Source organism: Tachyglossus aculeatus, chromosome 5, assembly GCF_015852505.1.
Source record: "Tachyglossus aculeatus isolate mTacAcu1 chromosome 5, mTacAcu1.pri, whole genome shotgun sequence".
NCBI lineage: Eukaryota > Metazoa > Chordata > Mammalia > Monotremata > Tachyglossidae > Tachyglossus > Tachyglossus aculeatus.
In genome coordinates this window covers 60,318,424-60,334,246 of record NC_052070.1, presented here as the reverse complement: position 1 = coordinate 60,334,246, position 15,823 = coordinate 60,318,424, and the positions used below count along the sequence as shown (strand labels likewise).

The following is a 15,823-nucleotide window of genomic DNA, read 5'->3' as shown; positions in this document are numbered from 1 at the left end:
GGACTGTGTCCAACATAATTAACTTGCATCTACCTCAGCGCTTAGTACAGTGCTTGGCACATAGTAGGAGTGAGACAAATCTCATTTTTTTAAAAAAAGGAAACTTGCCCAAGGTCCCACAGCAGACAAGTGGCAGAGCCGGAATTAGGAACCAGGTTCTCTGACTCCCGGGCTCTTTCCAGTAGACCATGCCTCATTTGGTGCACAAAATTCTGGCCAAGAAGAGATGGCTGGGAAGAGGCCTTCGTCGGTTTGGGGAGTTCATTCGTTCAGTCAGTTGTACTTATTGAGCGCTTACTGTGTGCAAAGCTCTGTACTAAGCGTTTGGGAAAGTACAAGCACGTGGCGTAGAGCATGGCCCTGAGAGTCAGAAGGTCATGGGTTCTAGTCCCAGCTCCACCACTTGTCTGCTGTGTGACCTTAGGCAAGTCTCTTCACTTCTCTGGGCCTCAGTTCCCTCATCTGTAAAATGGGGATTGAGACTGTGAGCCCTATACAGTTTGCTTGTAATAATAATAATAATAATAATGGCATTTGTTAAGCGCTTACTATGTGCAAAGCACTGTTCTAAGCGCTGGGGGGGATACAAGGTGATCAGGTTGTCCCACGGGGGGCTCACAGTCAATCCCCCTTTTACCGATGAGATAACTGAGGCCCAGAGAAGTGAAGTGACTTGCCCAAAGTCACACAGCTGACAAGTGGCGGAGCTGGGATTAGAACCTATGACATCCCAGTGCTTACTACGGTGCCTGGCACATAGTAAGCACTTAACAAATACCACATTTATTATTATTACAATAGAACAATGAACAGACATATTCCCTAGTTGAGAGCAGAGCTGTTCTGTGGCCTGTAAAGAGCACTGAAGAAGCAGCTGCCATGGGCTCGGAGAACGGGACCACAGAGAGCCCCACCGGGTGTCCGCACCATCCCTTAAGCTCTCACTTCCCCTTCTCCCATTCCCTTGTACGTCACCCTGATTTGCTCCCTTTATTCACCCCTCCCTCAGCCCCACAACACTTACGTCCATATCGGTCATTCATAGATTAATGCCTGTCTCCTCCGTAGACTGTAAGCTCCTTCTGGCCAGAGAATGTGTCTACTAACTGTGTTTTATTGGACTCACCCAGGTGCTTAGGACAGTGCTTTGCACACAGTAAGCAGTCAAGAAATATGCTTGATTGATCCCTGGACTTGTGGCAGTGACCAGCAGAGCCCCCAACTAGCCAGGGAAGGGTCAGCTGCAGTGTAAGACAACTGTGTTTCAGGATTTTTTTTTTCCCACTTGAAGAAGTTCGGTTGTGCTCGCTGCCTCTGGTTCTCGGGCATGGACCATGACATCAAAATGATCTCAGACACAGCCTCGAGTTTGTAGTTGAGGCCTTAGAGGTTTTGTCCGAGTTATCAGTGTAACATAGACTTCCTTTAGCCTTGTGATGCAGTGAGCTTGGGAAACGTTGTGAGAAGGTGAAACCCATTCAGCGGCTCTGGGAGGACTGAGAATTTTTGTAAAAGATGGGATGAGTTCCAGGCTGTGCTGGTAAGGCCCGGTGGAAAGAGAGGAACCCATTGCTTAATAATAATAACAATGATAATAATAATATACAATTATTATTATGGTATTTGTTAAGTGCTTACTATGGGCCAGGCACTGTACTAAACACTGGGGTAGATTCAAGATCATCAGGTTGGAGCCAGTCCCTGCCCCACGTGGGGCTCACGGTCTTGATCCCTATTTCCAGATGAGGTAACTGATGCACAGAGAAGTGAAGTGAATTGCCCAAGGTCACCCAGCAGACCAGTGGCAGACAGAAGAGTGGGTGTGTGTACTATTTAATTGGACAGCGAGGAGAGTGCCTGGATTCCTTCCCAAAGCAACTTGAAATCATTGCCCTCCTTTACATATTCTCGTCTTCATGTATATGTGTTTATTCCACCAGTGTATTTATCAAGTGCTTACTGTGCGCAGAGCACTCTTGGGAGAGTCTGGTACAACAGAGTTGGAATACAAGTTTCCAATCCACAGCAAGTTTGCTGTCTAGAAGGAGTGTGCATTTTTTTCTTGAAAAACTATGTTTTTACCAGCATAGTCATTATTTTTATGTCTGAGCACCATTAGAACTAGACTGTGAGCCCACTGTTGGGTAGGGACCGTCTCTATATGTTGCCAGCTTGTACTTCCCAAGTGCTTAGTACAGTGCTCTGCACACAGTAAGCGCTCAATAAATACGATTGATTAGAACCCATGACTCCCGTGCCTTCTAACTCCCAGGCCTGTGCTCTATCCGTTAGGCCATTATGCTTCTATAAGACCCGGTATCACAGAGGAGTCTGGAGGAGATTTATGCGGGTCCTGACAAGGGCATGATTAATTTGTCAAGTCGAAGTCTGCTTAATAGCTCTGCTAATCTGTCATGGGGAGTATTTTCTCAGGTACCCTGAGGTTCTATAAAACTCTGTGCCAAACACATTTTTCGACAGAGACTCTAATGCCGTAATAGCTTTCTTTGGAGCTGGAGAGTTGTGGTTGGAGGAGTAAGATTCATTCTCACCATCTCCCCAGCTTTATGCTCTTTCCTTTAGAGCCGGTAGGAACCGAGAGAGACAAAATCCCTCTGGCTTTGCCATCCTGTGTCCTTTCAGGGTGCCCCTGATCGCGGGGAAGGAGAAAACTGGCTGGAAACATAGCAGGCTGATTTCAGCGCCCTCGTTCGCTGAAATGAAGAGATGATTGGCAAGTAGCTGGGGTTGGGCCTTTAAATTGCAGTTGAATCATAAAAAGAGTGGCTGGTAACCTAGAGAAACTGTTAAAAAGCTGTAATTAAAACTCTAAGCCTGGGGCCACTCAGGCCTGTGGAGAGGGGACCTGAGGGTTAAGTTCCCAGATCAGGGTGGTCTGTTCCCCCAAGCCCCCACAGAGGCAGAAGCCCCCACAGTCGGCTTTCAGACGGCCTCCAGGATCCAAGGAAGGGAAAAGCTGGGGTTCCTCCGGCCCAACCTGGGTTCCCACCACTTCCTCACCTTTAGAACACAGGCCTGGGAGTCGGAAGGCTCTGATCCTGGCACCGCCACTTGTCTGCTGTGTGGCCTTGGGCAAATCACTTAACTTCCCAGGACCTCAGTTACCTCATCTGTAAAATGGGGATTGAGAATGTGAGCCCCACTTGGGACAGGGACCATGTCCAACCCGATTTGCTTGTATCCACCCCAAAGCAGTACAGTGTCTGGGACATAGTAAGGGCTTAGCAAATACCACGGTTATTTTTATTTAACCCAGGACTGATCCCTCCACCTCCCAGAAGTGTAGATGTGTGTGTTCATTAATTGGACAGCGAGGAGGATGCCTGGATTCCTTCCCAAAGCATCTTGAAATCATTGCCCTCCTTTACATGTTCTTGTCTTCATGTATACATGTTTATTCCATCAAGGGTGTTTATCGAGTGCTTACTGTGTGCACAGCATTGAACAAAGCTCTTGGGAGAGTCCAATATGGGTTGGAAGACACGTTTCCTATCCACAGCAAACTTTTAGTGTGGAAGGACCATACATTTTTTTTCCTGAAAAAATGTATTTTGACGGGGTTAGCCATCATCATTTTTATGCCTGTGCACACTGTTAGAACGTAACCCATTCAGACACAATGTGGAACATTCTATTAAAGAGGAATGCACAGTACCTTCCCATTAGCAATGGTCAAGTGCCTGAAGGCGTGGATGGTTCTGTTACCTTCAGCTGCGATGTTGAGCCCCTCCCAGGTGAGAAGCCTTGAACTAAGCACTTGGCACAGGGCGGACACCAGGAGCAAGAGACACATTCCCTGCCCAGTCTAATTTCACTACTGATTCTCCCTAGGAAACCCAGAGGGGAATATCCGGGGACTGCTTGTCTATTGAAATATTATATTCCCCATCCTGCGCCTAGTAGCGGCAGGTAACATTTTAATTGAAAAATTGTGCTTAAATCTGATTTTTTTTATGGCACTCGTTAAGTGCTTTCTGAGTGCCAGGCACTGTACTAAGTGCTAGGGTAGATCCGAGTTAAGTTGGTTGGTCACAGTCCTTGTCCCCTCCTGGAGCTCACAGTCTTAATCCCCATTTTACAGATGAGGTAACCGAGGCCCAGAGAAGTTCAGTGACTTAACCCAGGTCCTTCTGCCTCCGAAGCATGTGCTCTTTCCACCAGGCCAGGCTGCTTCTAAGAGGAATTAAGAGGCCCAGGATTAACAGGAGTACCACCTCCTCTATCCCATATTATTCATTTTGGGTATTCACTGAGCATACACTTAGAGCAGTGCACAGTATTAAATGCTTGGGAAGATCAAAACCAAGAAATGAGGTTTTCCCTGTCTACAAGGAGTTTACACTCTCCCGAGGGAGGTGGACATAAAAATATGTACAAATGGAATAGTCTCAACAAACAGTTAAATGTACAATTGAGTAAATGGATATACAGTGGTGTTTTAGGATAGTGTCTTTTATGCGGGGCTTAGCACAGTTCTTGGCATGTAATGAGTGCTTAAGAAATCCCCCAATGAATTACAAAAGAAATCGCTGAGGGTGGGTGTAAATGAGTTCATTAAGTGCTAGATGGCTGAAGGGGTCATACCATTTGAGGTGCTGGGAATTAACTGGGAAGAGCTTGGAAGAGAAGGGAATTTAGAAGGACTTTGAATATAGGAAGCAGCATGGCTCAGTGGAAAGAGCCCGGGCTTTGGAATCAGCCACTTGTCAGCTGTGTGATTTGGGCAAGTCACTTCACTTCTCTCTGCCTCAGTACCCTCATTTGTAAAATAGGGATGAAGACTGTGAGTCCCCCGTGGGACAACCTGATCACCTTGTAACTTCCCCCGTGCTTAGAACAGTGCTTGGCACATAGTAAGCGCTTAACAAATACCGACATTATTATTATTATATAAGGGATAGAGCCCAGGCCTGGGAGTCAGAAGGACCTGGGTCCAATCCCGGCTCTACCACTTGTCTGCTGTGTGAACTTGAGCAAGTCACTTCATTTCTCTGGGCCTCAGTTCCCTCATCTGTAAAATGGGGATCAAGACTGTGAGCCCCACGTGGGACAGGGACTGTGTCCAACCTGATGAGCTTGTATCTACCCCAGCGCTTTGTATGGTGCCTGGCACATAGTAAGCACTCAACAGATAGCATTAAAAGAAATATGGGGAATGCCTGGCAGATTTGGGGAGCTGGGGGACAGTGCAGGGGATGGGAGGGAGGTGGGAAAGGCAATCGCTAGGGACAGTTAGAAAGTTGGCTTGCAAGGAACCAAGAGAAAGAGTCGGGGAATAACAGGTGAGGAACACAGAGAGATATAAGGTGGGATTAATTGGTGGAGAGCCCAGAAGCGGATTGTGAGGCATTTTGGTGTGATGCAGAGGCTGCCACAAAGGCAGGAAAGAGGTTGAGAGAAAAGAGACGTGGGTGAGAAAACACTTTGAGAAGCTGATGTGTGCAAAGTTTGTGGTAGACTGACATCAGTTAAGATCCGACCTGGCACTGCAGTTGTGTGTTTGGAAAATCTTGGGCCTTATTAAATGGCTTCATCTGAATCATCGACACAGTGAGTCAGCAGGGCCGATCGCAGATGGTCAGCAGGATCATCGTTTCCCTCGGGTCACTGGGCCCTGGGCCTCCTCCAAGTTGGCGGGGTTTGTCGTTTGTGGTATTCGTGAAGCACTTACTATGTGCCAGGCACCGTACTAAGCGCTGGAGTAGAGTTAATCAGGTTGGACACAGTCGCTGTCCCATCTGGGGCTCACATTCTTAATTCCCATTTTACAAAGGAGGTAACAGACACAGAGAAGTGAAGTGACCTGCCCAAGGTCACACATCAGACAAGTGCAGTGCAACGGAGGTGATGTGTTTGGGTGTAAGTTGAGGTCTCAGAGGCGAGCTGCCCCGGAGGGTCAACTGAGGGGGTTTTCAGGGTGGGGGCTGCAGGAACAGAGGGGTATTCGGTGGGGCGGGAACGGAACGGGAAAATGTTCTTCTGCCAAATGCCGTGTGTGACAGCGTTATGTTACACTGCCTGCCCAGTGTGACATCATGATCGATCAGTCATTTTTATTGAGCCCCTCCTGGGTGCAGAACATTGTTCTAAGCGCTTGGGAGAGTACACCCAAGCAGCACGGTGTAGTGGATAGAACACGGGGCCTGGGAATCAGAAGGTCATGGGTTCTAATCCTGGCTTCACCACTTGTCTGCTGTGTGACCTTGGGCAAGTCGCTTCATTTCTCTGTGCCTCAGTTTATTTCATCTGTAAAATGGGGATTGAGACTGTGAGCCCTACGTGGGACAAGGGACTGTGTCCAACCCGCTTTGCGTGGATCCAACCCCAGCATTTACTACAGTACCTGGCACATAGTAAGTGCTTAACAGATACCATAATAATTATTATTAAACCCAATCAGTGGCCTTTATTGAGCTTTTACCATATGAAGGGCACTGTATTAAGAGCTTGTCTCCCCTTCTGGACTGTGAACTCACTATGGTCTGGGAACGTGTTTGCTAATTCTCTTGTACTCTCTCAAGTGCTCAGAGCAGCACTTCACAAATAGGAAGCGTTTGATAAGTACCAATGATTGAATGGTTGAGAGGACAGTATGACGGAGTGATAGACACGTTCCCTCTCCATAGCGAGCTTACAGTCCAGGGGAGGTACGATGCCGGTGCACGGGGCTGTGCCCACAGTGAGACCTGAGGGCACCCATCCAAATAGCAGGTCGGGCAAGCTGGGCTGAATGCCCAAATAATAATAATGATAGCATTTATTAAGCGCTTACTATGTGCAAAGCACTGTTCTAAGCGCTGGGGAGGTTACAAGGTGATCAGGTTGCCCCACGGGGGGCTCACAGTCTTAATCCCCATTTTACAGATGAGGTAACCGAGGCCCAGAGAAGTTAAGTGACTTGCCCAAAGTCACACAGCTGGCTATTGGCAGTGCCGGGATTTGAACCCACGACCTCTGACTCCAAAGCCCGGGCTCTTTCCACTGAGCCACGCTGCCCTGTTCTGTTCTCATATCTTCCGTACTTCTTACTTCCTCTTCTAAATGACACCCCAAACTTCAGACGCTTGCCAGAACCAAAACCGTCGGGGGAGCGTATCGTTATCACAGTTAGTGCTCATAAATCCTATCGATTGATTATCTTCGATAGTATTCATTTGCCCGCCGGGTGCAAATTGGAAAAGAACAAAAGGTCAAGGCCCCTGCTCTCAAGGAACTCACTAGCCAATTTATTTCACTGGTCTTCAGTCGTCTGTTTTCTACCCTACTCCATTCCCCGGGCCCTCCTCCCCAACCACTACCGGTTGCATGGAGGCTAGGCTAAGCTGAGCTGAGCTGATTTGTGGCTCAGCTTCCCTGACCTAACCAGAAGCAGTATGGACTTGGGTTCTAATCCCAGCTCCACCCCTTGTCTGCTGTGTGACCTTGGGCAACTCACTTCACTTCTCTGGGCCTCCATGTGGGACACTATATGGGAGACTATGAGCTCCATTGGGATGGGGATTGTGTCTAACCTGATTAGCTTGTATCTACCCAGTGCTTGACGCATAGGATGCACTTAACAAATACCAAATCCTTTTTTAATTTTTTTTTAAACCAGGAGCAGGAGAGTGTTGCTATGTTCCGCGGGTTTTCTGATTCCATTTAAGCAGTGGTCTAGTGGCTAGAGCTGGGGCCCGGGAGTCGGGGGACCTGGGTTTTAATCCTGACTCCATCTATCCATCAGTGACATTTATCAAGTGCTTCCTCTGTGTAGAGCACTGAGCCGAGCACTTGGGAAAGCACAAGAAAACAGAGGAGTTATAGACCATCCCTGCCCACAGGGAGAAGCAGCGTGGTCTAGTGGATAGAGCAGGGGCCTGGGTTCTAATCCTGACTCCACCACTTGTCTGCTGTGTCACCTTGGGCAAGTCACTTCACTTCCCTGGGCCTCAGTTCCCTCATCTGTAAAATGAGGACTAAGATCGAGCCCCACGTGGGACAGGGGCCGTGTCCAACCCATTTTGCTTGTATCTACTCCAGTGCTTAAGTCAGTGCCTGGCACTAAGTAAGCACTTAACAAATACCATAGCCAAAAAATGTAAAAGAATATGTATTGAACATGTACTGTATGTAGAGCATCATTCTAAGCATTTGGGAAGGAGTACAATAAAATTAGTCGGCACTTTCCCTTGCCTTTAAGAAACTTTTACAACCAGGGAGACACCTCACTAAAATAATTTACAAATGGGGGAAGCAGAAAAGGCAAGTGCTTAAATAAGTTGATGTGTACAGAAATGCTACACTGGTCATGATTTCACAAGTATGTAGTAGACCCCAAAGTGCTTCGAGTTGGTAGTTAGTGGGGCATAACCAGGGGAGAAGAGGAGTGAATCAGGGAAGGCTTTCTGGAGGAGATAGAGAAGCAGTGTGGCTCAGTGGAAAGAGACCGGGCTTTGGAGTCAAAGGTCATGGGTTCGAATACCGGCTCTGCCACATCTGCTGTGTGACCTTGGGCAAGTCACTTAACTTCTCTGAGCCTCAGTTACCTCATCTGTAAAATGGGGATTAAGACTGTGAGCCCCACATGGGACAACCTGATCACCTTGTATCCCCCCAGCGCTTAGAACAGTGCTTTGCAAATAGTAAGCACTTAACAAATGCCATCATTATTATAATTATTATTATTATTATTGTTATGTGATTTCAGAAGAACATTGAAGATGGGGAAGCTGGCAAGATTTGTAAAGGAAGAGGAGACAAAGACAGGAGATATGAGAATGAGAAATAGAGAGTGAGTTACCTGGCAAGGAACAAAGAATAATAATAATAATAATGGCATTTGTTAAGTGCTTGTTATGTGCCAAGCACTGCTCTAAGCGCTGGGGGGGATACAGGGTGATCAAGTTGTCCCACGTGGGGCTCACAGTCTTAATTCCCATTTTACAGATGAGGTACCTGAGGCCCAGAGAAGTGAAGTGACTTGCCCGAAGTCACACAGCTGACAAGTGGTGGAGCCGGGATTAGAATCCATGACCTCCGACTCCCAAGCCCGGGCTCTTTCCACTGAGCCACGCTGCAAGCTAGAGTGGAGTAGGACAGAGTGGATAAATAGGAGGGGAACAGCTTACTGAGTGCTTTAAAGCCAGTGATCAGGAGTTGAAAAGCACCATGACTTGGTGGAAAGAGCAGAGGCCTGGGAATCAGAGGACCTAAATTCTAATTCCAGTGTGTGGGAAGTACAGAAGTGACATGATCCCTGCCCACAGGGAGTTTCTACTTTAATGGGAGGAACAAACATAAAACTATTTATGGGAGTCTTCCCCAATTAAACCTTCTGCCTATCCTTTCTGTCACCTATGTATGTGCCCTTTAAGCATTGATATTCACCCGGCCCACAGCACTTATGTACTTAGCTGCAATTTATATTGATGTCTGTCTTCACCTCTAGGTTGTAAGCTCCTAGTGGGCAGGGAACATGTGTACCAATTCTATTTTACTTTCCCAAATGCTTAGTACAGTGCTCTGCACACTGTAAGTGCTCAATTAAATACCATCGAGTGATAGTCAAAATAATTAAATGTACATTTGAATAGACAGATACAAGGGTGGATAAGGATGGGTGGAGTTGGCACTCGGAGTTGATGGGTTTAAGTGGCTTCAGAAATTAATCGGGGAAAGATTGTTGGAAGGAAGTAGTAATAATAATAATAATGATAAATTGTGGTATTTGTTAAGTGCTTACTATGTGTCAGGCTACTGTTCTAAGCGCTGGGGTGGATACAGGCAGATCAGTTTGGACACAGTTCCTGTACTACATGGGGCTCACCGTCCTAAGCCCCATTTTAAAGATGAGGTAACAGAGGCCCAGAGAAGTGACTTGACAAGAGGCGGAGCCAAGACTAGAACCCAGTGTGGCTCAGTGGATAAAGCACAAGACTGGGAGTCAGAAGGACCTGTGGTCTAATCCAGGCCCTGGCACTCACCTACTTTGTGACCTTGGGCAAGTCACTTTGCTCCTCTGGGTTCCTTTGTCTGTAAAATGGGGATTAAGAGTGTGAGCCCCTGTGGGACAGGAACTGCATCCCACCTGATCGACTTGTATTTGCCCAAGTGCTTAGAACAGTGCTTGGCAAATAGGAAGCACTTAACAAGTACCATTATTATGTATTTATTTTTTAACATGCCACCAGATCAGGAGAGCGACTGCGCTCGTGCCTGGGCATGGGACCCAGCCATCACCATGGCCCATATTTTCCCAAACATGGGACATGGCTCCTGCCCACGCTGCAGGCGACCTGGCTCTGATTGGTAAATTCAAACACTTTCATAGTCAACACCGAAGCTCTGTGTGGCCCTTCCTTTGGCTCAGGATCACAAGAAGGGATTGTTTAATGAGGGAAAGCATTTCCTAACCCCAAAAGACTGAGCCAAGAAAGAGAGCGTGCTGTGAAACCATTTCAGAGTTCTCATCCCATTGTATTTGTCATTCCTGCAGCCGGTCCCACCCCAGAGTTAGACCTGGGGTGGAAGAGATCTGAACCCAGAGCTCGGATGGTCCAAAGCCCACGCGTCATCTGATGTGTGTGAGGCTGGCAGCGGGCGGGCCGCTTTTAATCTGGGCCCTGCAGGGGCTTGTCCTTCAGTGACTTTGAGGTTCAGCTGCTGTGCTAGATGCCAGATAGAGCATGAGCCTGAGTTCTAATCCCGTCTCTGCTATTTGTCTGCTGTGTGATCTTGGGCAAGTCACTTCTCTGGGCCTCAGTTACCTCATCTGTCAAATGGGGATTGAGACTGTGAGTCCCATGTGGGACAGCGACTATGTCCAACCCGATTTGCTTGTATCCACCCCAGCGCTTAGTACAGTGCCTTACACATAGAGAGCGCTTAACAAATACCATCATTATCATTATTACTATTTGGCCGAGAGAAAGCAAAAAGGAGCCTTGGAAGCATCACACCCAGGTGTCTCGGGTAACGTAATCTATTTTGGGTCGGGGAAACATGGGGTTACTCATGGATTGGGATGAAGTAGTCCGGAAAGGTGGATCCAAGCATAAGACGAAAAGCAAATCTGTGACTAGTGTGGAGCGTAACCACTGGTCTCACGTAAGAGAATCCCCATGGGTGGGAAGAACCGAGTCCAGGCCATCCCATTTCCCTTTTGCTATGCCTAGGAACACACCCGGTGTTTCAGAAGCAGCATGGCCTAGTGGATAAAGCACAGTTCTGGGAGTCAGGAGGACCCGGGTTCTCACCCCGACTCTGCCACTTGTCTGCCGTCTGACCTTGGGCAAGTCATTTCACTTCTCTGGGCCTCTGTTCCCTCTTCTGGAAAATGGGGGTTAAGACTGGGAGCCTCATGGGGGACAGGGACTGTGATGCGATTAGCTTGTATCTTCCCCAGGGCCTTAGTACAGTGCCTGGAACCTAGTAAGCGTTTAACGAAAGAGAGAGCGAGAGAGAGAAGAAGAAAAAGAGAGAAAAAAGAAAGAAGGAAAGAAACAGAAAGAAAGAAAAGAAGGAAGAAAGAAAGAGGAAGGAAGGAAGGAGAGAGAGAGAAAGAGAGGAAGGAAGGAAGGAGAGAGAGAGAAAGAGAGAAAGGAAGAAAGAAAGAAAGAGAAAGGAAGGAAGGAGAGAGAGAGAGAAAGGAAGAAAGGAAGGAAGAAAGGAAGAAAGAGAAAGAAAGAAAGAGAAAGGAAGGAAGAAAGAAAGGAAGAAAGAAAGAAAGAAAGAGAAAGGAAGGAAAGAGAGAGAGAGAAAGGAAGAAAGAGAAAGAAAGGAAGAAAGAAAGGAAGAAAGAGAGAAAGAAAGAAAGAAAGGAAGAAAGAAAGAGAAAGGAAGGAAGGAGAGAGAGAGAGAGAAAGGAAGAAAGGAAGGAAGGAAGAAAGAAAGAAAGAAAGAAAGAAAGAAGGAAAGAGAGAAAGAAAAAGAAAGAGAGAGAGAGAAAGAAAGAAAGAGAAAGGAAGGAAGGAGAGAGAGAGAGGAAGAAAGGAAGGAAGAAAGGAAGAAAGAAAGAAAGAGAAAGAAAGAAAGAGAAAGAAAGGAAGAAAGAGAGAGAGAAAGGAAGAAAGGAAGAAAGAGAAAGGAAGAAAGAAAGGAAGAAAGAAAGGAAGGAAGAAAGAGAGAAAGGAAGAAAGGAAGAAAGAAAGAGAAAGAAAGAAAAAGAAAGAGAGAGAAAGAAAGAAAGAAAGAAAAAAAAAAAGAAAGGGGCTACTACTGCAGTGTGGTGACATACTCTCCGAGCCACATTTATTTGACTTCGACTTCCCGAGGTTCTGAACTGTCCGTTCCCAGACAGTAGCTGACTCATTTTACTGCAGCTGTACAGAGGCCTGGGAAGGGTACACAATTCACGCTCTGTCTCTCTTGGGCCTGAAAATGACCTAAAACACAAGCCAAATAAATGTCCTAATATCCAGGTTGAAGTATTTTGAGGCCTTTAAGTAAAGTTTTCCTAGCAGGTCTAAATTGTCCAAGGGACAGAAAATGGTGCTGGCAAAAAGCTCATTTTGGGCATGCATTGGCACCTTATCCAGGAAGTGACAGCGACAGTCAGCTCAAAGCCCAGTACTTCGTTTGCAAAGAGTCTTTTGGTAACCAAGTCCAATTACTTTTTGTTCATCCATTCATTCATTCAGTTGTAATTATTGAGCATTTATTATATGCAAAGCACTGTACTAAGCTCTTGGGAGAGTACAACAGACACATTCCCTGCCCACAGCTAGCTTTCAGGGGGAGACAGACATTAATACACGTAAATAAATAAATTACAGATATAGATACAAATGTTGGGGAAAATGAATGAAGGGAGCAAGGCGGGGGATGCAGAAGGGAGTGGGAAAAGAGGAGAGGAAGGCTTAGTCGGGGAAGGTTTTATGGAGGAGATGTGTCTTCTAACGAAGTCCTACCCATGCCCTGTTGGAACTGACCCTCCGTGCCCAGGGGTGGATAGAGAACAGGCCAGGGAAGCTGGGTAGAAGCCTACCAGCAAGAAATCCAGTGATGGTGGAGTCTCCAGCCCCAAACCATAGTTGAGCCTCAGTCCCCTCCCTCAATCAATCAGTGGTATTTACCAATCAATGCTATTTATTGAGTGCTTACAATGTGTGGAGCACTTAGTACAGAGCCTAATACTAAGCATATTTATTGAGCGCTTACTGTGCACAGAGCACTTCACTAAGTGCTTGGGAGAGCACAATACCACAGAGTTGCTAATAACTGTAGTATTAAGCGCTTAGTATGTGTCAGGCACTGTACAAAGCTATGGGGTGGATACAAGCAAATCAGGTTGGACAGTCTCTTTCCCACAAGGGGCTCACGGTCCCGATCCCCATTTTCCAGATGAGGGAACTGAGACCCAGTGAAGTGACTTGACCAGGGTCACACTGCAGACAAGTAGCAGAGCCGGGACGAGAACCCAGGTCCTTCTGACTCCCAAGCCTGGGCCTTCTCCAGGCCTTCTCTAGGCCATGTTGCTTCTCTACCACAGTTTCCCCAATATCGTCCTTTGTGGTGCACGTAGAGGCAGCGTGTGAAACGAGTGGCCAGTAGCAATCCTCCAGGGCCAGTGTGATTGCTGACCCTCTCTCAGTGCCATCCACGGGGCTTAGTATAGTGCCCGGCACATAGTAAGCGCTTTGTGGCTCAGTGGAAAGAGCGTGGGCTTTGGAGTCAGAGGTCATGGGTTCAAATCCCAGCTCCGCCAATTGTCAGCTGTGTGACTTTGGGCAAGTAACTTAACTTCTCTGGGCCTCAGTTACCTCATCTGTAGAATGGGGATTAAGACTGAGCCCCACGTGGGACAACCTGACCACTTTGTACCCTCCCCAGTGCTTAGAACAGTGCTTTGCACACAGTAAGCACTTAATAAATGCCCTTATTATTATTATTTTTTTAATCCACAAATAGTCGACACGGTTGGGTCTTTCTCTGGATCCTCTTGGAATCACCCAAACTAGTCAATTAGCACCATATGTCAACTGGCTCTTTTTCTTACATTAAGAAGTGTCCACCACTCTAAGCCTTCCAGGACACAGTTTAATAGCCAATAAAACATCGAACTGCAGGAAAGCAGATGTCTATCTCGAGTAACGTCACCAGCGAGAAAGTATTTACTAGAAATGGGTGGAATTGCAAACAGGGTGTGATAAACAGGTCCAGATGTGCACAGCCTGAAGAGGGAGTTTGCAACCGGTTTGGTGTGTGAAAACCAAGTGATCCTAACAAGGTAGTACGCTGGGAGGTCCTGCAGTATATTCTGAAGTGGAATTAGAACCGTAATGTGTTATTTCTCCAGGCTGTGATTTCATAGGAATGTGTTTTCCGGAGACCCGTTGGAAAAATAAAATAGGGCAACGGATAGACGTTTAATTGTTCTTGAAAAATGGGCAGCCTGCACCCCCCAACTCCATCAAGGGGGACCTCTTGGGGGTTAAATATTGGCTTTTTAGACTGTAAAACCGGAAAGCTCTTGTGGGGCGGGGGTGTCTCGGGGAGCAGACCTAGGGAGTGATGGTGGGGCCACCCATCATGGTGCAGGGTGGGAAGGTAAATGTGAATGTGAGCCTGGACACCAGAGTGTGTCCTCCAGACCAGAAGACGTCCTTAGTCGGCTTCTTCCTCTGAAACTGCCTCCAGAGCGACCAAGTAACTCTGTCCGCCGCAGAATGGACATGGGCATTTGTGCCCCAGATTGGGAGCTTGGAACTTTCACCATTTCTCGGTCTTCAAAAGGCTGGGGGAAGCTTATACTAGCCCACCCAGTTGTGCTCAGAGGGGGCCCGAGAGACAGCTTCCTATCTGAGCCAGAGAGCAGCCTGCTCCCGCAGGGAGCGGCAGGAAAATAGCGACAAGTTCTGCTCAAATAGAGAAGACCTTGGAGCTCATTGGGGACGGGCTGAGTCCTTTAATAATAATTATGCTATCTGTTTAGCCTTTACTATGTGCCAGACACTGTTCTAAGCGCTGGGGTTGATACAAGAAAATCAGGTTGGACACAGTCCCTGTCCCATACAGGGCTCACAGTCTTACTCCCCGTTTCACAGATGAGGGAACTGAGGCCCAGAGAAGTGAAGGGACTTGGCCAAGGTCACGCAGCAGACAACTGACAGAGCTCAGATTAGAAACCATGACCTTCTAACACCCAGGTCTGTGCTCTATCCACTAGGCTGTGCTGCTTTGTTACAGTGTACTCTCCCAAGCGTTTAGTACAATGCTTTGCACATAGTAAGCCGCCAATAAATCCAGTCGAATGAATGAATGAGATCAAATCGAGGGTGGCATTTCTCGGATCCTCAGTTCCCTCATCTGGAAAATGGGGATTAAGACTGTTTAGCCCTATGTGGGACAACCTGATTACCTTGTATCTCCCCCAGCGCTTAGAACAGTGCTTGGCACATAGTAAGTGCTTAACAAATACCAAAATTATTATTATTATTATTATTACTTCCAGCCAGGGATAGAGGGCTCTTACCTTTCGTTAGGTCCTGGGAGGGCAGGTCCCGTGGTGGGAGTAGGGGCAGGAGGAAGGTGGAAGGAGGGTTGAGGGGAGGGAGGCCTGTCCCCTCCAGCTCTGAACCCAGCCAGTAGAATAATCAATTAATCAATCAATCAATCAATCATATTTATTGAGCATTTACTGTGTGCAGAGCACTGTACTAAGCGCTTGGGAAGTACAAGTTGGCAACATATAGAGACAGTTCCTACCCAACAGTGGGCTCACAGTCTAGAAGGGGGAGACAGAGAACAAAACCAAACATATTAACAAAATAAAATAAATAGAATAGATATGTACAAGTAAAATAAATAGAGTAATAAATATGTA

At 47.1% G+C, this 15,823-nt stretch overlaps 1 protein-coding gene across 4 annotated transcripts in view; it reads left to right on the top strand.

Moving 5' to 3' along the window:
- Positions 1-15,823, top strand: part of PRKCZ (protein kinase C zeta) — a 219,688-nt gene that overhangs the window by 186,652 nt on the left and 17,213 nt on the right. The window lies entirely within an intron of this gene.